This window comes from Rhinoraja longicauda, chromosome 18, assembly GCF_053455715.1.
Source record: "Rhinoraja longicauda isolate Sanriku21f chromosome 18, sRhiLon1.1, whole genome shotgun sequence".
NCBI lineage: Eukaryota > Metazoa > Chordata > Chondrichthyes > Rajiformes > Arhynchobatidae > Rhinoraja > Rhinoraja longicauda.
This window is the reverse complement of record NC_135970.1, coordinates 17,656,749-17,671,610: the sequence shown is the minus strand read 5'-3', so window position 1 is coordinate 17,671,610 and position 14,862 is coordinate 17,656,749. Positions and strand designations below refer to the sequence as shown.

The 14,862-nt window shown below is 42.0% G+C and overlaps 1 long non-coding RNA gene across 2 annotated transcripts in view; it reads right to left on the bottom strand.

Annotated features, from left to right (window-relative positions):
- Positions 1–11: 11 nt before the first annotated feature.
- LOC144602278 (uncharacterized) overlaps positions 12–14,862 on the bottom strand; it is a 30,682-nt gene continuing 15,831 nt past the window's right edge. Inside the window, exons 3-6 of one of the 2 annotated variants that reach the window (XR_013548431.1) lie at positions 11,290–11,552; positions 5,345–5,561; positions 702–793; positions 12–476 (exon numbers count right to left, since the gene is read on the bottom strand). This is a non-coding gene — a long non-coding RNA (uncharacterized LOC144602278). Of the gene's footprint in view, positions 477–577; positions 794–5,344; positions 5,562–11,289; positions 11,553–14,862 lie in introns of those variants that run through there. The other variant, XR_013548430.1, reaches the window with a different exon arrangement.

Sequence of the window (14,862 nt, the reverse complement as noted above, 5' to 3'; positions counted from 1 at the left end):
ACACACAACCACATAAAATAAAATGTTAGATAAACATCCACCACAGCGGATTCCAAATTCCTCACTGTGATGGAAGGTAATAAAGTTCAATCAGCTTCCTCTTTGTTCTCCTGCGGTCGGGGCTGTTGAACCATCTGCAGTTGGGGCAATCAGAGCCCCCGCAGTCAACGATCCAAAGCCCTTGCGTCAGGATGATCAAAACTACCGCGTCGGGTCTTTTGAAACTCTCTCTGCGGCATGGAGCTCCCGAGTCGGCCTCTTCTTACCAGAGACCGCGGGCTTCACGACGTTAAAGTCCGCAGCTGTAAAGCTCTCCACAGTCGATCCCGGCAAGGGGATCGCAAGCTCCACGATGGTAGTACAGCAGCTGTTTTCACCAGACATCAGCTCTCCCCAGACAGGATCCGTCATTCAGTTAGTTACTCTTCCATTCAATGCTGGCAACATTGTGGCAACAGGACAGCACAGTAGTGCAGCTGGTAGACCAAAAGACATAGGAGCAGAATCAGGCCATTCAGTGCATTGAGGCTATGCCGCCATTCAATCATGAATGATCTATTTTCCCTTTCAACCCTATTCTCCTGCCTTCTCTCCATAACCTTTGAGGTCCTTACTAATCAAGAATTTATCTATTTAAATATACCCAATGACTTGACCTCCATGGCCATTTGTGGCAATGAATTACGCAGATAACTACTCACCTGCCTCATATCCCTCTCTAAATGGCTCTTCAATTATTAAGTTTGAGGGTTTATGATGCCGACAAGCAAAGATCTTCTGTAAAGATTTTGAGCTGAAAGAGATTACAGGAACAGAGGATTGTACTCTGGGAGAATGTTTCTCAACTGTAACTACAGAATATTTCATTGTTTAAAAAAATAATTAATTGACAAGAAACCCGAGGAACAATTTGGAAATTGGCTTTTTTTTAACCTAATATTGGAACTTTATTCGGCAAATAAGTAGATATCGACAAATAGCTTTTCAGAAGTGAGAGGATATTTGCTGGTTCTGTTTATCTGTGAATTTCAAACTAATCAATTATTTGTAATCCCTCCCCCCCAAATTATTTGCTGGTCACTTGATTCCTTTTTTAGCTTTAACATAGAAACTGCACTTGAGTGTCAATGCAGATATAATGCCCGGCTCTCGTAGAGAGTTTAGTTGAGAGATACAGCATGGAAACAGGCCCTTCGGCCCACTAAGTCCACACCAACCATCAGTCACTCATTCACACTAGTTCTATATTATCCCACTTTCAAATCCACCCACTACATATTAGTGACAATTTTACAGAGGTCAATTAACCAAAAAACCTGCAAGTCTTTGGGATGTGGGAGGAAACCGGAGCACACGGAGGAAACCTATGCATAACAGGGAGAACATGCAAACTCCACACAGATAGCATCCGAGGTAGGATTGAACCTGGGTCTCTGGCGCTGTGAGGCAGTGGCTCTACCAGCTGCACCACCATGCTGCCCCTGGACCTTCTGACTCATCAGCAAGAGCGTTAGTACTGAACCACAGCTGACTCCCGAGAATGAACAATACTTTCAATAATAAACCCTGAAAGTTATTTATAATTAATGACAAGATTGGATAGTCACTGATTCACTGATAACAAGCCACACCCCAAACACGTTATTACAAGATCATCCCATTCAAAAGTAAAAAAAAACATGAAAGCAGCCAAGTGTTTATTTACTGTTCTGAAGTGACAAGACGGAAATCCTAGAATACTATGCAATAGAATTAGAATCTGGTTCATTTAGTCATGCTACCTCTGTGCCTGATAAACACAATCCATCACAAGGCAATACATGGCTATTGTTATCTTCTGCCTCACTGTGAGCCACACATTGATGTGTGCCACTGCTATATTGCACAGAATGATTATTTTTAAACACTTCTTGGGTCACACATCCTTGCGACACCTTAATTTTGCACTTCACATGTGAAAATATCTCATATTTAAATTATTCAAATTCTTGCAGTGCAAATTGGCTGGGGTTCAAGTTCTTCCAGTGAATGTATTCAGCTGGATGTAAATCCGTTCGGCTGACTGACCGATATGCAAATTTCTTAATTAGAATTCAACGTTATTAATTATAAATTAAACATCTGTAAATTTAATAGCGAACTGAATGTGAGGGAAACTAATCAATCAAAATAATTGAAGTTTGTCTGTTATTTACTTGCTCTCGGTACATTAAAAAAGAAGTGATCCTAAAATGCAGACAGAGAGAAATACTATTGGCCAGGCAGTAGGATCTTGCTCAAGTGGTGAATATCTGAGGTGAGGAAAAGTTTCATCATTCCAATAAAGTGGACAGATATCTCAGCCACTGTGGACTTGTCTTGGTGTTTACACATTTATGAGAGGCTTAGTCAGAACCTTTTTTCCAGGATGGAAATGTCAAATATAGGAGGCATAACTTAAAGGTGACAGAGGCAAAGTTCAAAGGAGATGTATGGGCCATGTTTTTCACACAGAGGATAGTGGGCGCCTGGAACGTGCTGCCAGGGGTGGTGGTGGAGGCAGATACGATAGCGGCATTTAAGCAGCTTTTGGGTATGCAAGGAATGGAGGGATATAGATTATGTGCAGGCAGATAAGAGGTGGTCTTGGCATTATGTTTGGCACAGACATTGTGGGCCAAAGGAGCTGTTTCTGTGCTGTGCTGTTCTCTGGTCTACAGTATGTTCCATATCCACCAAAAAAAGGGGAGGATGTGCACAGTGGCAAATCCTAATGCTCTTTGAAAAGCATGTGTTGATTATATTTGCCTTAGGATCAATACACAGCTATTACAATATTGCCTATACTGCTATTTCTAGAAGAGGCCTGTAATTTAATTTATGGAAGCAATATGATGGGATAGGTTTTGTGGTAACGATATTGTTCTTTTCCAGCCTCAGTAGGTGAATCAGGCAACAACTTGGGGTCTCTGTACATTCTGTTATTGGGCCAGCATGCCTCCAAGGCTGTGCTTTCTGCAACCTTCTGTGGACTGGTTCTGCCTCACAGTGGTTGAAAGAGATACGTTAGTGGCATTTAAAAGACATGGATGGGCACAGGGATATGCACGGAATGGAGGGATATCTGTTATGTGCAGGTAGATAGGTGAAGGTCTTGGCATCATGTTCGGCATAGATATTGTGGGCTGCAAGGCCTGTTGTTGTGCCAGTCTGTTTTATGTTCCAGTTTACCAGTTCTAACACAGTATTCCATATATAATCAGATAAAGACGCTGCACAACCGCGCATCACTTCTCTCTCAGTCGTCCAGCCTCCTCAGGATGAGAATCAAGTTTTCATGAGTTTTATTATTACATATAAGTTTGTAAGTTAATTGGCTTGGTAAAACTGAGTGTGCACAGCACAGTGTTAATGTGCGGCGATTGCTGGTTAGTGCAGACTCGGTGGGCCTTAGGGTCTGTTTCCACGCTGTATCTCTAAACTAAACTAAACTAAACTAAACACTCATTGCAAAATGCAATAGTGTTTTATTTTCTCAAGACCTTTATGTGAATAGACGCTTCTGATTGATGGAGTTTGAATATCTTCTGTTTGCTGATTAAATAGATTGTGTTTGCTGTGAAATAGCTGTAAGGTCCATTCTCCAGCACATCAGTGTCAGTGTAGCACAGACAACCTATAAACTAGAAGCCAGGAGGGAACAATGCCAAATAGTTAATTTCATGGCAAACAAAATTTGTTTACCCAGGGATATATTTATATGTTTTAATAGGTGTACAATAAGCAGTCTATTGAGTTTATTTTGAAAATCTCCAGAATAGAGATAAAATTAAGTTCATAAGCAAAATTTACAACAGCTTCTTCTGACAGTGATTCCTCCATGGGGTGTTTCAGTCTAACTGACAGTGTGGGATGCGGTGTCCCTGTTTGGTTTTCAGTGAGTAACTCTCAAGGAAAATAATTAGGGTTGACTCTGTCTGATTGTTGGCACAGTGGGAGCTGGTGATACAAGGAGGGAACTCCAGATGCTGGAACCTTGAGTAAAACAAGTGCTGGAGGAACTCAGTGGGTCAGGCAGCATCAGTCTGAAGAAGGGTCCTGATCTGAAATGTCGCCTGCCCATGTCCTCCAGAGATGCTGCCTGATGTGCTTTACAGTGGGAAGTGGTGTACGAGTGATCATAGTGTGGCAGCCTTAGAAAGTATGTGTTAGTAGTCAGTGTGGATTGTAGACATCATGTCTTTATACATCTGGTATGGTCATTATAGGTTTCTCCATACTGCTCCATGTTCCTTATTGTCATTCAGATACCTTATACTATACATTCCACTGTCCTCTCCTCTCCTCTCTTTTCTCCTCTCCTCTTTCTCCATTTTATGTTCATTGTTTCAGCAAAATATGTGAACAGCACATCTCCTTTTAAGGGCCAGATGCCCAAAGTCACAGTTGCTTGCAATTCCTTTGGATGTTTTTGTAGAGTATGCCACTTTTCCAAATAAGGAATCATTGACAAAAAAACACCAGCAGGATTGCGATAAAAAAATCATGAACCTTTTGCAACTTTTATAACCAGAACTAGGGAAAGGCATCCCACAATTCTAACAAAGACTGACACAATGTGCTGGAGTAACTCAGTGGGTCAGGCAGTATCTCTGGAGCACATGGAGAGTTGATGTTTCAGGTTGGGACCTTCTTAAAACATTCTTCTTCTGCAGCTCTACAATTCCCATTTGGAACAAATTAATTTTTAGACTTTATGTCTATTTAAAGAGAGCTTTCGAGCATTATAATTATCAAAGGTCTAGTTTTCTTTCAATAACCTAGGGTCCAAATCTTGATATCTTGACTTCCATAACTTCCGTCATGACAGTTTTTTATTGCCTTGAAACAAATAACTTCCTCCCATGATTTATTTTTGTTCCCTTGCGTTCTTATCCTTTCTCTGCCTCTGCCATGACAATGCATGGACATTAATTTAACTAGGCTGACATAGCCTTATCATTCGTTACACTATCACCGACATCTGCTTTAATTGGCCTACATTTCCCCTTTACATTTCCTCTTTTTCTTCATTTATTTACAAAAAAAAATAGTATTGATAATCTTTGCGACTTTTTATTCCATCTTTCATTTCAACTCACTGTGTACTGACTTAATTTATGTGTACAAGTTCCTTTCTATAGTTCGCCCAGTGCACGTGGAATTCCAATTATACTTGCAATTGTGTGCCCTTAACCTGAAACTGTTTCATTTGTTGCCAGTCTGAACTGCGTAAAGTGGCAATGTGCAATTTGGAAAGTACATACATGTTTGGTTTGTACCCGGCATTAGCCTGAATAATTCCACTGCTTATCTGTACACTTACCCATCTTCCACAGATGCTGCCTGACCTGCTGAGTTTTTCCACCATATTCTGTTCTTCTCGCAGGGAAGCTGAATTTACTTTTGATAAATTCAGAGATGCTGCTTGACCTGTCGAGTAATTCCAGCAGTTTGTGTCTTTTTCACTTCCAATATTTTATTCCTCATTCTTTCAAAGTCTTGAAATTGAAATCTTGGTCTCTGGATACTCCTATTCAAACCTAAAATAAAAGCCAATTATTATGGTTACTTTTTGTGATGCGTTACAGTCATTACTCATCATTGAGTTTATTATCTCTTGTTTTAGTAATTTATTGTCTCCACATTTTAAGCTATTCTGCTTATTCTTGGTTTGCAAAAATTGACACATCCTATTATATCACTTTGATTCTGCATCATGCATCTGTAATTTCGATATCATATCATATATTTACAGCCGGAAACAGGCCTTTTCGGCCCTCCAAGTCCGTGCCGCCCAGTGATCCCCGTACATTAACACTATCCTACACCCACTAGGGACAATTTTTACATTTACCCAGCCAATTAACCTACATACCTGTACGTCTTTGGATATCTAGACCTTCCTCCACCCTATCATTGTCATCACGAGTTTAGTTTAGTTTAGGGATACAACATGGGTATAGGTCCTTCGGCCCAGTACGCTTGCGCCAACCATCAATCACCCATTCACGCTAGTTCTATGTTATCCCACTTTTTGCATCCACTTCCTACATGGTAGGGGCAATTTACAGAAGCCAATTGACCTACAACCTCGTACGTCTTTGGGATGTAGGAGCAAACCGGAGCATCCAGAGGAAACCACAGAGTTACGGGTAGAATGTGCAAACTCCACACAGATAGCACCTGAGGTCAGGATTGAACCCAGGTCTCAGGTGCTGTGAAGCAGCAGCTCTACCAGCTGTGCCACTGTACAGCACGGAAATGGATCCTAGGGCCCAACTCGTCCATTGCAAGTTAATCCCATTTGCCCTCGCATGCCCATATCCCTCTAGACCTTTCCTATACACGTACCTGCCCAAGTGTCTGTTATTGTACCTGCCTCAACTACCTCCTCTGACAGCTTGTTCCATATACCCACCACTCTGAATGAAAAATTCCCCCTCAGGTTCCTATTTAATCTGTCCCCTCTCACCTTCGACTTATGTCCCCTGGTTCTTCATTCCTCTACTCTGGGTAAAAGCCACTGTGCATTCTGCAGAAAGCACACAGTACAGTCTGCATCATTATCGTTACTCAAGCTCCTTCCATCGCCTATCCACTCATGCTGACCTTTTATTCCAGTATCCCCAATTCCAGTATCCCGACTTAAGAACATCTTTGAGAGGGAAGGCGAGCAGCCGGAAGTAGTTGTGCATGTAGGCACAAATGACGTGGGTAAGAAGAAGAAGGAGGTTCTGCAATGTGAGTTTAGAGAACTAGGTAGGAGGCTGAAAAGCAGGGCTTCTAGGGTGGTTATTTCTGGGTTGCTTCCAGGACCTCGTGCTAGTGAGGGTAGGAACAGGGAGATAGGGGATCTGAATGTGTGGCTGAGGAGGTGGTGCAGGGGGCAAGGGTTGAGACTTCTACATCACTGGGATCTCTTCTGGGGCAGGGATGACCTGTACAAAAGGGACGGGTTGCACATTAATTGGAGGGGGGCCAACATTCTGGCAGGCAGGTTTGCTAGTGCTACACGTGTGGGTTTAAACTAAATAGTGGGGCGTGGAGTCAACAATGTGGAAGTGTATGCATGCAGTTAACGGGAGAGTGTAGGAAAGGTCACGTTTAAACTAACAGGGCAAGGGGATGGGAACCAATGCAAGGAGACAGAGGGACATAAAAGGAGGACAGAAGCAAATGGTAGAAGGGCGAAAAGATAAACAAGCCTGAAAGCTTTGTGCCTTAATGCGAGGAGCATTCGCCATAAGATGAATGAATTGAATGCACAGTTAGTAGTTAAGGAATGTGATATAGTTGGAATTACGGAGACATGGCTCCAGGGTATCCAAGGCTGGGAGCTAAACATGCAGGGGTATTCGATATTCAGGAAGGATAGACAGAAAGGAAGAGGAGGTGGGGTGGCATTGCTGGTTAAAGAGGAGATTAATGCAATTGCAAGGAGAGACATTAGCTTGGATGCCGTAGAATCGGTCTGGGTAGAACTGCGAAATAGCCAAGGGCAGAAAATGCTTGTTGGAGTTGTATACAGACCACCAAACAGTAGTAGGGAGCATCAAGCAGGAAATTAAGGATGCGTGCAGCAAAAGTACAGCAGTTATAATGGATGACTTTAATCTACATATAGATTGGGCCAACCTAATTGGTAACAGTGCTGAGGAGGAGGATTTCCTGGAATGTATATGGGGTGTTTCTTTAAACCAATATGTAGGAGAACCGACTAGAGGGCAGGCCATCCTAGACTGGGTGTTTTGTATTGAGGAAGGATTAGTTAGCAATCTTGTTGTGCAAGGCCCCTTGGGCAACAGTGACCATAATACGGTGGAATTCTGCATTAGGATGGAAAGTGACACGGTTTCAGAGACTAGGGACCTGAACTTAAAGAAAGGAGACTTTGAAGGTATGAGACGGGAATTGGCTAGGATAGACTGGCAAATTATACTTAAAGGGTTGATTGTGGAGATGCAATGGCAAAGATTTAAAGACTGCATGGATGAACTCCAAACATTGTTCATCCCTGTATGGCAAAAAACAAAATGGGGAAGGCAGTTCAACCGTGGCTAATGAGGGAAATCAAGGATAGTGTTAAATCCAAGGAAAAGGCATATAAATTGGCCTGAGGAAGCAGCAAACTGGAGGACTGGGAGAAATTTAGAACTCAACAGAGGAGGACAAAGGGGTTAATTAAGAGGGGGAAAAAAGAGCATGAAAGAAAGCTTGCAGGGAATATAAAAACTGACTGTAAAAGCTTCTTTAGATTTGTAAAAGGAAAAGATTAGTGAATACAAAAGTAGGTCCCTTACAATCAGAGACAGGTGAATTTATAATGGGAAACAAAGAAATGGCAGAACAGTTAAAAGAGTACTTTGGTTTGTCTTCACTAAGGAAGACACAAACAATCCCCCAGAAATACTAGGGGACCGAGGATCTAGTGGGAGGGAGGAACTGAAGGGAATCCACATTAGCCAGAAAATGATGTTAGGTAAACTGTTGGGACTGAAGGCAAATAAATCCCCAGGACCTGATGGTCTGCATCCCAGAGTACTCAAGGAGGTGGCCCTAGAAATCGTGGATGCATTGATGATCATTTTCCAATGTTCTCTCGACTCTGGATCAGTTCCTGTGGACTGGAGGGTAGCCAATGTAACCCACTTTTTCAGAAACGAGGGAGAGAGAAAAGGGGGAATTATAGACCAGTTAGCCTTACATCGGTAGTGGGGAAGATGCTTGAGTCGATTGTTAAAGATGTTATAGCAGCACATTTGGAAAGCAGTGACAGGATTGGTCAAAGTCAGCATGGATTTATGAAGGGGAAATCATGCTTGATTAATCTTCTGGAATCTTTTGAGGATGTAACAAGCAGAATGGATAAGGTGAGTGGATGTGGTGTATCTGAACTTTCAAAAAGCCTTTGACAAGGTCCCACACAAGAGATTAGTGTGTAAAATTAGAGCACATGGTATTGCGGTAGGGTATTAACATGGATAGAGAACTGGTTGGCAGACAGGAAGCAAAGAGTGGGAATTAATGGGTCCTTTTCAGAATGGCAGGTAGTGACAAGTGGGGTGCCGCAAGGCTCGGTGCTGTGACCCGAGTTATTTACAATATATATTAACGATTTAGACGAGGGAATTAAATGTGACATCTCCAAGTTTGCGGATGACACAAAGCTGAGTGGCAGTGTGAGCTGCGATGAGGATGCTATGAGGCTGCAGACTGACTTAGATAGGTTGGGTGAGTGGGCAGATGCATGGCAGATGCAGTATAATGTGGATAAATGTGAGGTTATCCACTTTGGTGGCAAAAACAGGAAGGTAGATTATTATCTGAATAGTGTCAGATTAGGAAAAGGGGAGGTGCAATGAGATCTGGATGTGCTTGTACATCAGTCACTGAAAGTAAGCATGCAAGTACAGCAGGCAGTGAAGAAAGCTAATGGTATGTTGGCCTTCATTGCGAGAGCATTTGAGTTTGTATTACGGGGCTAGTAATTCTTATGCTTGGACTAATAATACACACATTTTGAGTTCAAATCCTGCTTTTTTAGTTGGAGAAATTGGCCAAAAGTGACCCTGAAGCTGATGGATTGTTGTGAAACCTCTTCAGATAGGCTCTTTTGCAAACCTGTCGGTGGTATCAAGACACTTAAGACTGATGGTACTATAGAATATGGACCACTAATCCAATCTGAGGGCAAGTAGCTTTGAGCTATAGGTACCAGCTTGCCCCAAGAATGAAAATTGCTGGAGAGGGAAGGTGTTTTAGGGTTGCAGCCTCTTTTGTTGTATGCACAGTACATGCCAGAGGAAGCGTGTAACAATCTGTGGAAAATTTTAGATTAGTTTGCACATTCATATAAAACATTCGGACTATTTATTGATCCCCTCTGGGATCAATACTTGACCTATTTTGTTAATTCCAGCATCTTGGAAGAACAAACGTTTTGTTCAGGTGTTTCAAATCCTTGGGGAGCCAGTATGTGTTATTTGTAGATGGTCCTTTGCTATTTTGGAAGTTTGATATGAAAGATAATCTTGCATCCATCACTGATGAGCACATTGATTGCAATATGTGATACGGAATAACTGGTTGTATTTAGAAGCAGGAGCATTCATAAAGATATTATACAACATGCCCTTGTATTCTAACCTACATCCCTTTGATATTTCCTCTCCAGAGGACACTAACCTACGGAGACATGTGATCCTACAACCATGCAACCCTCTCTGTTACTTTGTGCTCATGCCCTTCCTTTATAGACATGCATATGCAATGACTGTTGATAATCTATTTTTCTATGAAGGACATCAAAATTACATTCAAAAATCCAAATGCTTTGCCACCAGAGGGTAATGGAGTCATGGAGTCATACAGCACGGAAACAGTCCTTTCTGCCCAACTTGTCCATGCCAACCAAAATGCCCCATTCAAGTGGGCCAAGTGAGAACCTGAAATGAATTTCTTAAGGTCTCAATGCCGTCTGGTTCTTCCTTCAACAGAGACCCAATCAATTTCCCTCTACTACATCGACGACTGCATCGGGGCTGCCTCCTGCATCCATGCAGAACTCGTTGATTTCCTCTGTGTCCAATAGTTCTGATCTCGCTCTCTCTCCCCCAAAGGAAACAAGGGTAGAGTTCCCCTGGTCCCCTCCACCAGCCTCCACATCCAACATATCATTCTCGGACATTTCCGTCACCTCCAACGTGCCAACGTGATCCCACCACTAGTCGTATCTTCACATCTCCACCCCTTTCTGCCTTCTTTCTTGACCAGAGTGTTTCCAACTCAAACAGGAAAGAAGAAATGTAGTTTCAGTGACTTAAGAGGGTAAGTGAGCAAGTTTCATGGGGAGATGGTTTGGAGAACAGTGATCACAACATCTTCAGATTTGGAATGATTGTGGAAAATGACAAGGTGTAACCAAATATAAAATAAGTGAACCAACTACAGTGAACTGTAAAAGGATGTGGTCCAGGTGGATTGTAATCAAAAATCAATGAATCCTTAATGGGCTAAGGAAGGACATCCAAAGCTAAATAAAGATATAGAGGTTGAGAAATGAGATTCATGACGAGTGCATATTCGTAAATCGTAAATTTATGACGATTTATGACGACTATTACAGTAAAGCATAATATATGAAATGCAGCGGAGATCTAAAATAGGGAATGAGGTGCAAAGTGTGGAAATATTTGCTGCACAAGAGAGAGAGAGAATCAAGTGTCTTTATTGTCATATGTCCCGAAATAGAAGAAATGAAATTCTTACTTTCAGCAGCACAACAGGTTGCTATATCTTCTTCTTGATGGCAGGAGTGAAAGAAGAGCATGGCCAGGGTGGTGTGGGTTCCCGATGATGCTGGCTGTCTTTTCGATGCAGTGTCTCTTGTAGATCCCCTCAATGGTGGGGAGGTCAGTGCCCATGAGTGACTGGGCAGTGTTCACCACTTCTTGCAATCTCCTTCATTCCTGGGTGTTCAAGGTGCTAAACCAGCCATGGTGCAACCAGTCAATATGCTCTCCACTGTACACCTGTAGAAGTTCAAGAGAGTATTCGTTGCCATACCGGATGAAAAAGGACCAAAGGTACATTTTAGGCACACATTTAGTAAGTTGGAATTAGAGCTGAGGTCCACATGAGTTTGATACTTTTGAGTGGAGCAGTAAAGGACAAGAAGTAGCAATAAATGATGGGGCAAAAGAACAAGCATATGATTTAGAGGATTACACTTCTTAATGGTTACCTGGTCTGTATGGTTACCTGGTCAGCTCGACATAGATGACCACATCTACACCAAACCCAAATCTATCTGGAGTAGACGAGGGCATTCGATTCAATTTGAGATACCAGCTACCAAGACCGATGTGTATAGCAATTCATTCTTCCCTCGCACAATTAAAGCATGGAATAGTCTTCACCCTACTATAGTTACTCAACCAGACACAACTAAATTTAAGGCAGGTCTTCTTCTCCAAGAAGCCCTTCTTGCTTAAGTCCATACTCCACCACCTCCAGTTTAAATTCCATTTGGAATATTTTGGAGGACCAAGAACCAATTAATGATTGCTGAAAGAAGCAAGGGTAGAAATTGTGTCAGTTCTGGATAAAGACTTCAAATCCCCGTAAATGCTGTCAGCAGTTTAATATCTTTATTTAAAGGGGTGGAACAAACTTTGGCAGCATCATTGCCAATCCACCTGTAATCCAGGACAAAATTAATAGGCATTTGGAAAAGTTTAGATTAAAAATGAAGGCATCGATTTGTTAAAGACAAGTTAGGCTTGACTGAGTTATTTGAGGAAGGAACACAGTAGGTTGAGGCTAGTGCACTAGATATTGGATTTATACATTTCCAAAGAGTATTTGAAGTACCACACAATAGACAACCACAAATCTCTTGGAGTAGATCAAGATAGCAAGGCTGCTTAATAAAGATATATATGATTTTTTAGTTTATTAAGAGAAAACTAAAAAAAGTATGCTAAACTTTTATAAAACTTTCTTCAGCTTTCAATAGAAATTGTGATCAATTCTGAGTGGCCTTCAGCAAAGTTTTTCAACATCATGGGTAAATGTAAAAATTGTCCCTAGTGGGTGTAGGATAGTGTTAATGTACGGGGATCGCTGGGCGGCACGGACTTGGAGGGCCGAAAAGGCCTGTTTCCGGCTGTATATATATGATATGATATGATATGAAGACGGGATTTATTAGAATGGTGCCAGTGAGCCAGTGGCGAAACTAAGAAGTTGTTGTTCTCCTTAGAGTAAAGAAGGACTTTACTTTAGACTTTAGACTTTAGAGATACAGGGCGGAAACAGGCCCTTCAGCCCCCCCCCCCCCCTCCCCCAAGTCCACGCTGACTCGCGTTCACCCCATATACTAACACTATCTTACACACTACAGGAAATGGCCAGACAACATTTCGGATCAGGAACCTTCGTCCGAATGATCTGAAGTAGAGTCCAGAGTGGAAACATCATCTGTCTCCACAGGTGCTGCCTGATCCCCTGGGTACCTCCAGCAGTTTGCTTTTCACTCAAGATTCCAGCATCTGCATTCTCTTGTGTCTCTGTGATTAAATAATGAGGACGATGGCGCAAGACGAACAGTGTGGGAGGTAAGAGAGTTTAAAATAATTAATAAAAGGTACGAGAGATGCTGCAATGGACAATGACATATCAGCATCAACCAAATGGTCCAATGGTTATGAATTGAAATGGCTGAACATATCATGAGGCTGGAAGGATGTAAAATGGCGTATCAATAATGGAGTGCTATTTGTTGATCTTCCATGAGCTTTATTGTCGGGGAGTACAGAGAGAGACTGGGGTGGGCAACTAGAACAATAAGGAAACTAGAAGCTTGGAGTCTGAATGGAAGTATTCGCCAAATATACATTAATTTGTATTCGTTGGGAAAGCTCCATCATAAGCAGTAAATACACTACACTGATCACTACAGTAGACTAATTTAGACAGAATGGAGTTAAATTAGCAACCAATATTCAGTAAGGTTAATTTTAACATAGACTGGTATCTTAACCTTTATATTGTGTATAGAGCTGGTTCCAAAATGAACATATTTCCAAAATTAAATAGCCTCTTTAACTTGATCTCTTTCGGTCCTTTGAGAAACAATCTAAAAATTAAAAGGTATGTCAGGCCATTTGGGAAGGAAAATAAACCAAAGACAGGTCATGGGAGCAAGAAGGACTGGTCCTATTCTGTGGATTTGGACAGCAAGGAAAGTAGTGGCAGATGAGGATGGCACGGTGATGCAGCGGGTGGAGCTGCTGCCTCACAGCACCAGAGTCCCGGGTACAATGCTGAGGTCGAAGGCTGTCTGTGTGTAGATTGCATGTTTGCCCTGTGACCGTGTGGATTTCCTCCGGGTGCTTCGGTTTCCTCCCACACCCCAAAGATGTGCAGGCTTGTAGATTAGTTGTCCCCTGTAAATTGCCACCTGCTCTGTAGGGAGTGAATGCAAAAGTGGAATAACATTGAACTAGTGTGAACAAATGATCGATGTTCGGCGTGGACTTGATGGGCTGATTGGCCTGCTTCCATGCTGTATGACTATAACTCTATTTTAAGTTATGCTGGATGCTGACTTCAACCAATCTCGCACAGAATGCCTATTTTCTTACAAGCCGTCAGAGGGTGAAAAGGACAGAACCTTGGGTGAATTTCTCTGCTACCATGCAAAGAGTCACTGAAATCAGAGCACTCTGGCAATTGCAGGGGGGATCAAACCAGGGATCTGTTTTGAATCTGGGTTAGAACCACTTTCCAACATGTTAATAGCACACGGTGAAGGGAGGGGAAACAAAGTTGGGGAAAAGTAGCCCTAAATGGCTGTTTTGTAATCTGTATTCTAAATAGAAAATAATTATTTACTGGTGTTAAGCATTCTCTGAGTTGTGTTTTAATTAACACTGTCATACTGAGGGATGATAAGTATAGAGTGAAATACAGCCACTGTACACTGAAATACAGGTTTCAGCTAATGAAACCTTGGACTTTTTTAAACAGGGTACCAGAGGAACATTTTTTTCCTGACAACAAAATCCTACTTATTTCCTTCCATTAGGAAAGTACATCAATACCACTTTTTAAAGAACTTTTTGTGGAAATTATTTACATGATTTGTATAGAGCTCTAGGGGCTAGCGGAATCAAGGATTATGGGGAGAAGGCAGGCACGGGTTACTGGTTGCGGATGATCAGCCATGATCACAATGAATGGCGGTGCTGGCTCGAAGGGCCAAATGCACCTATTATCTATGTTTCTATGTTTCTATGATTATCAAGTTGCAGGATTGAAGTCATGATACAGCTTATG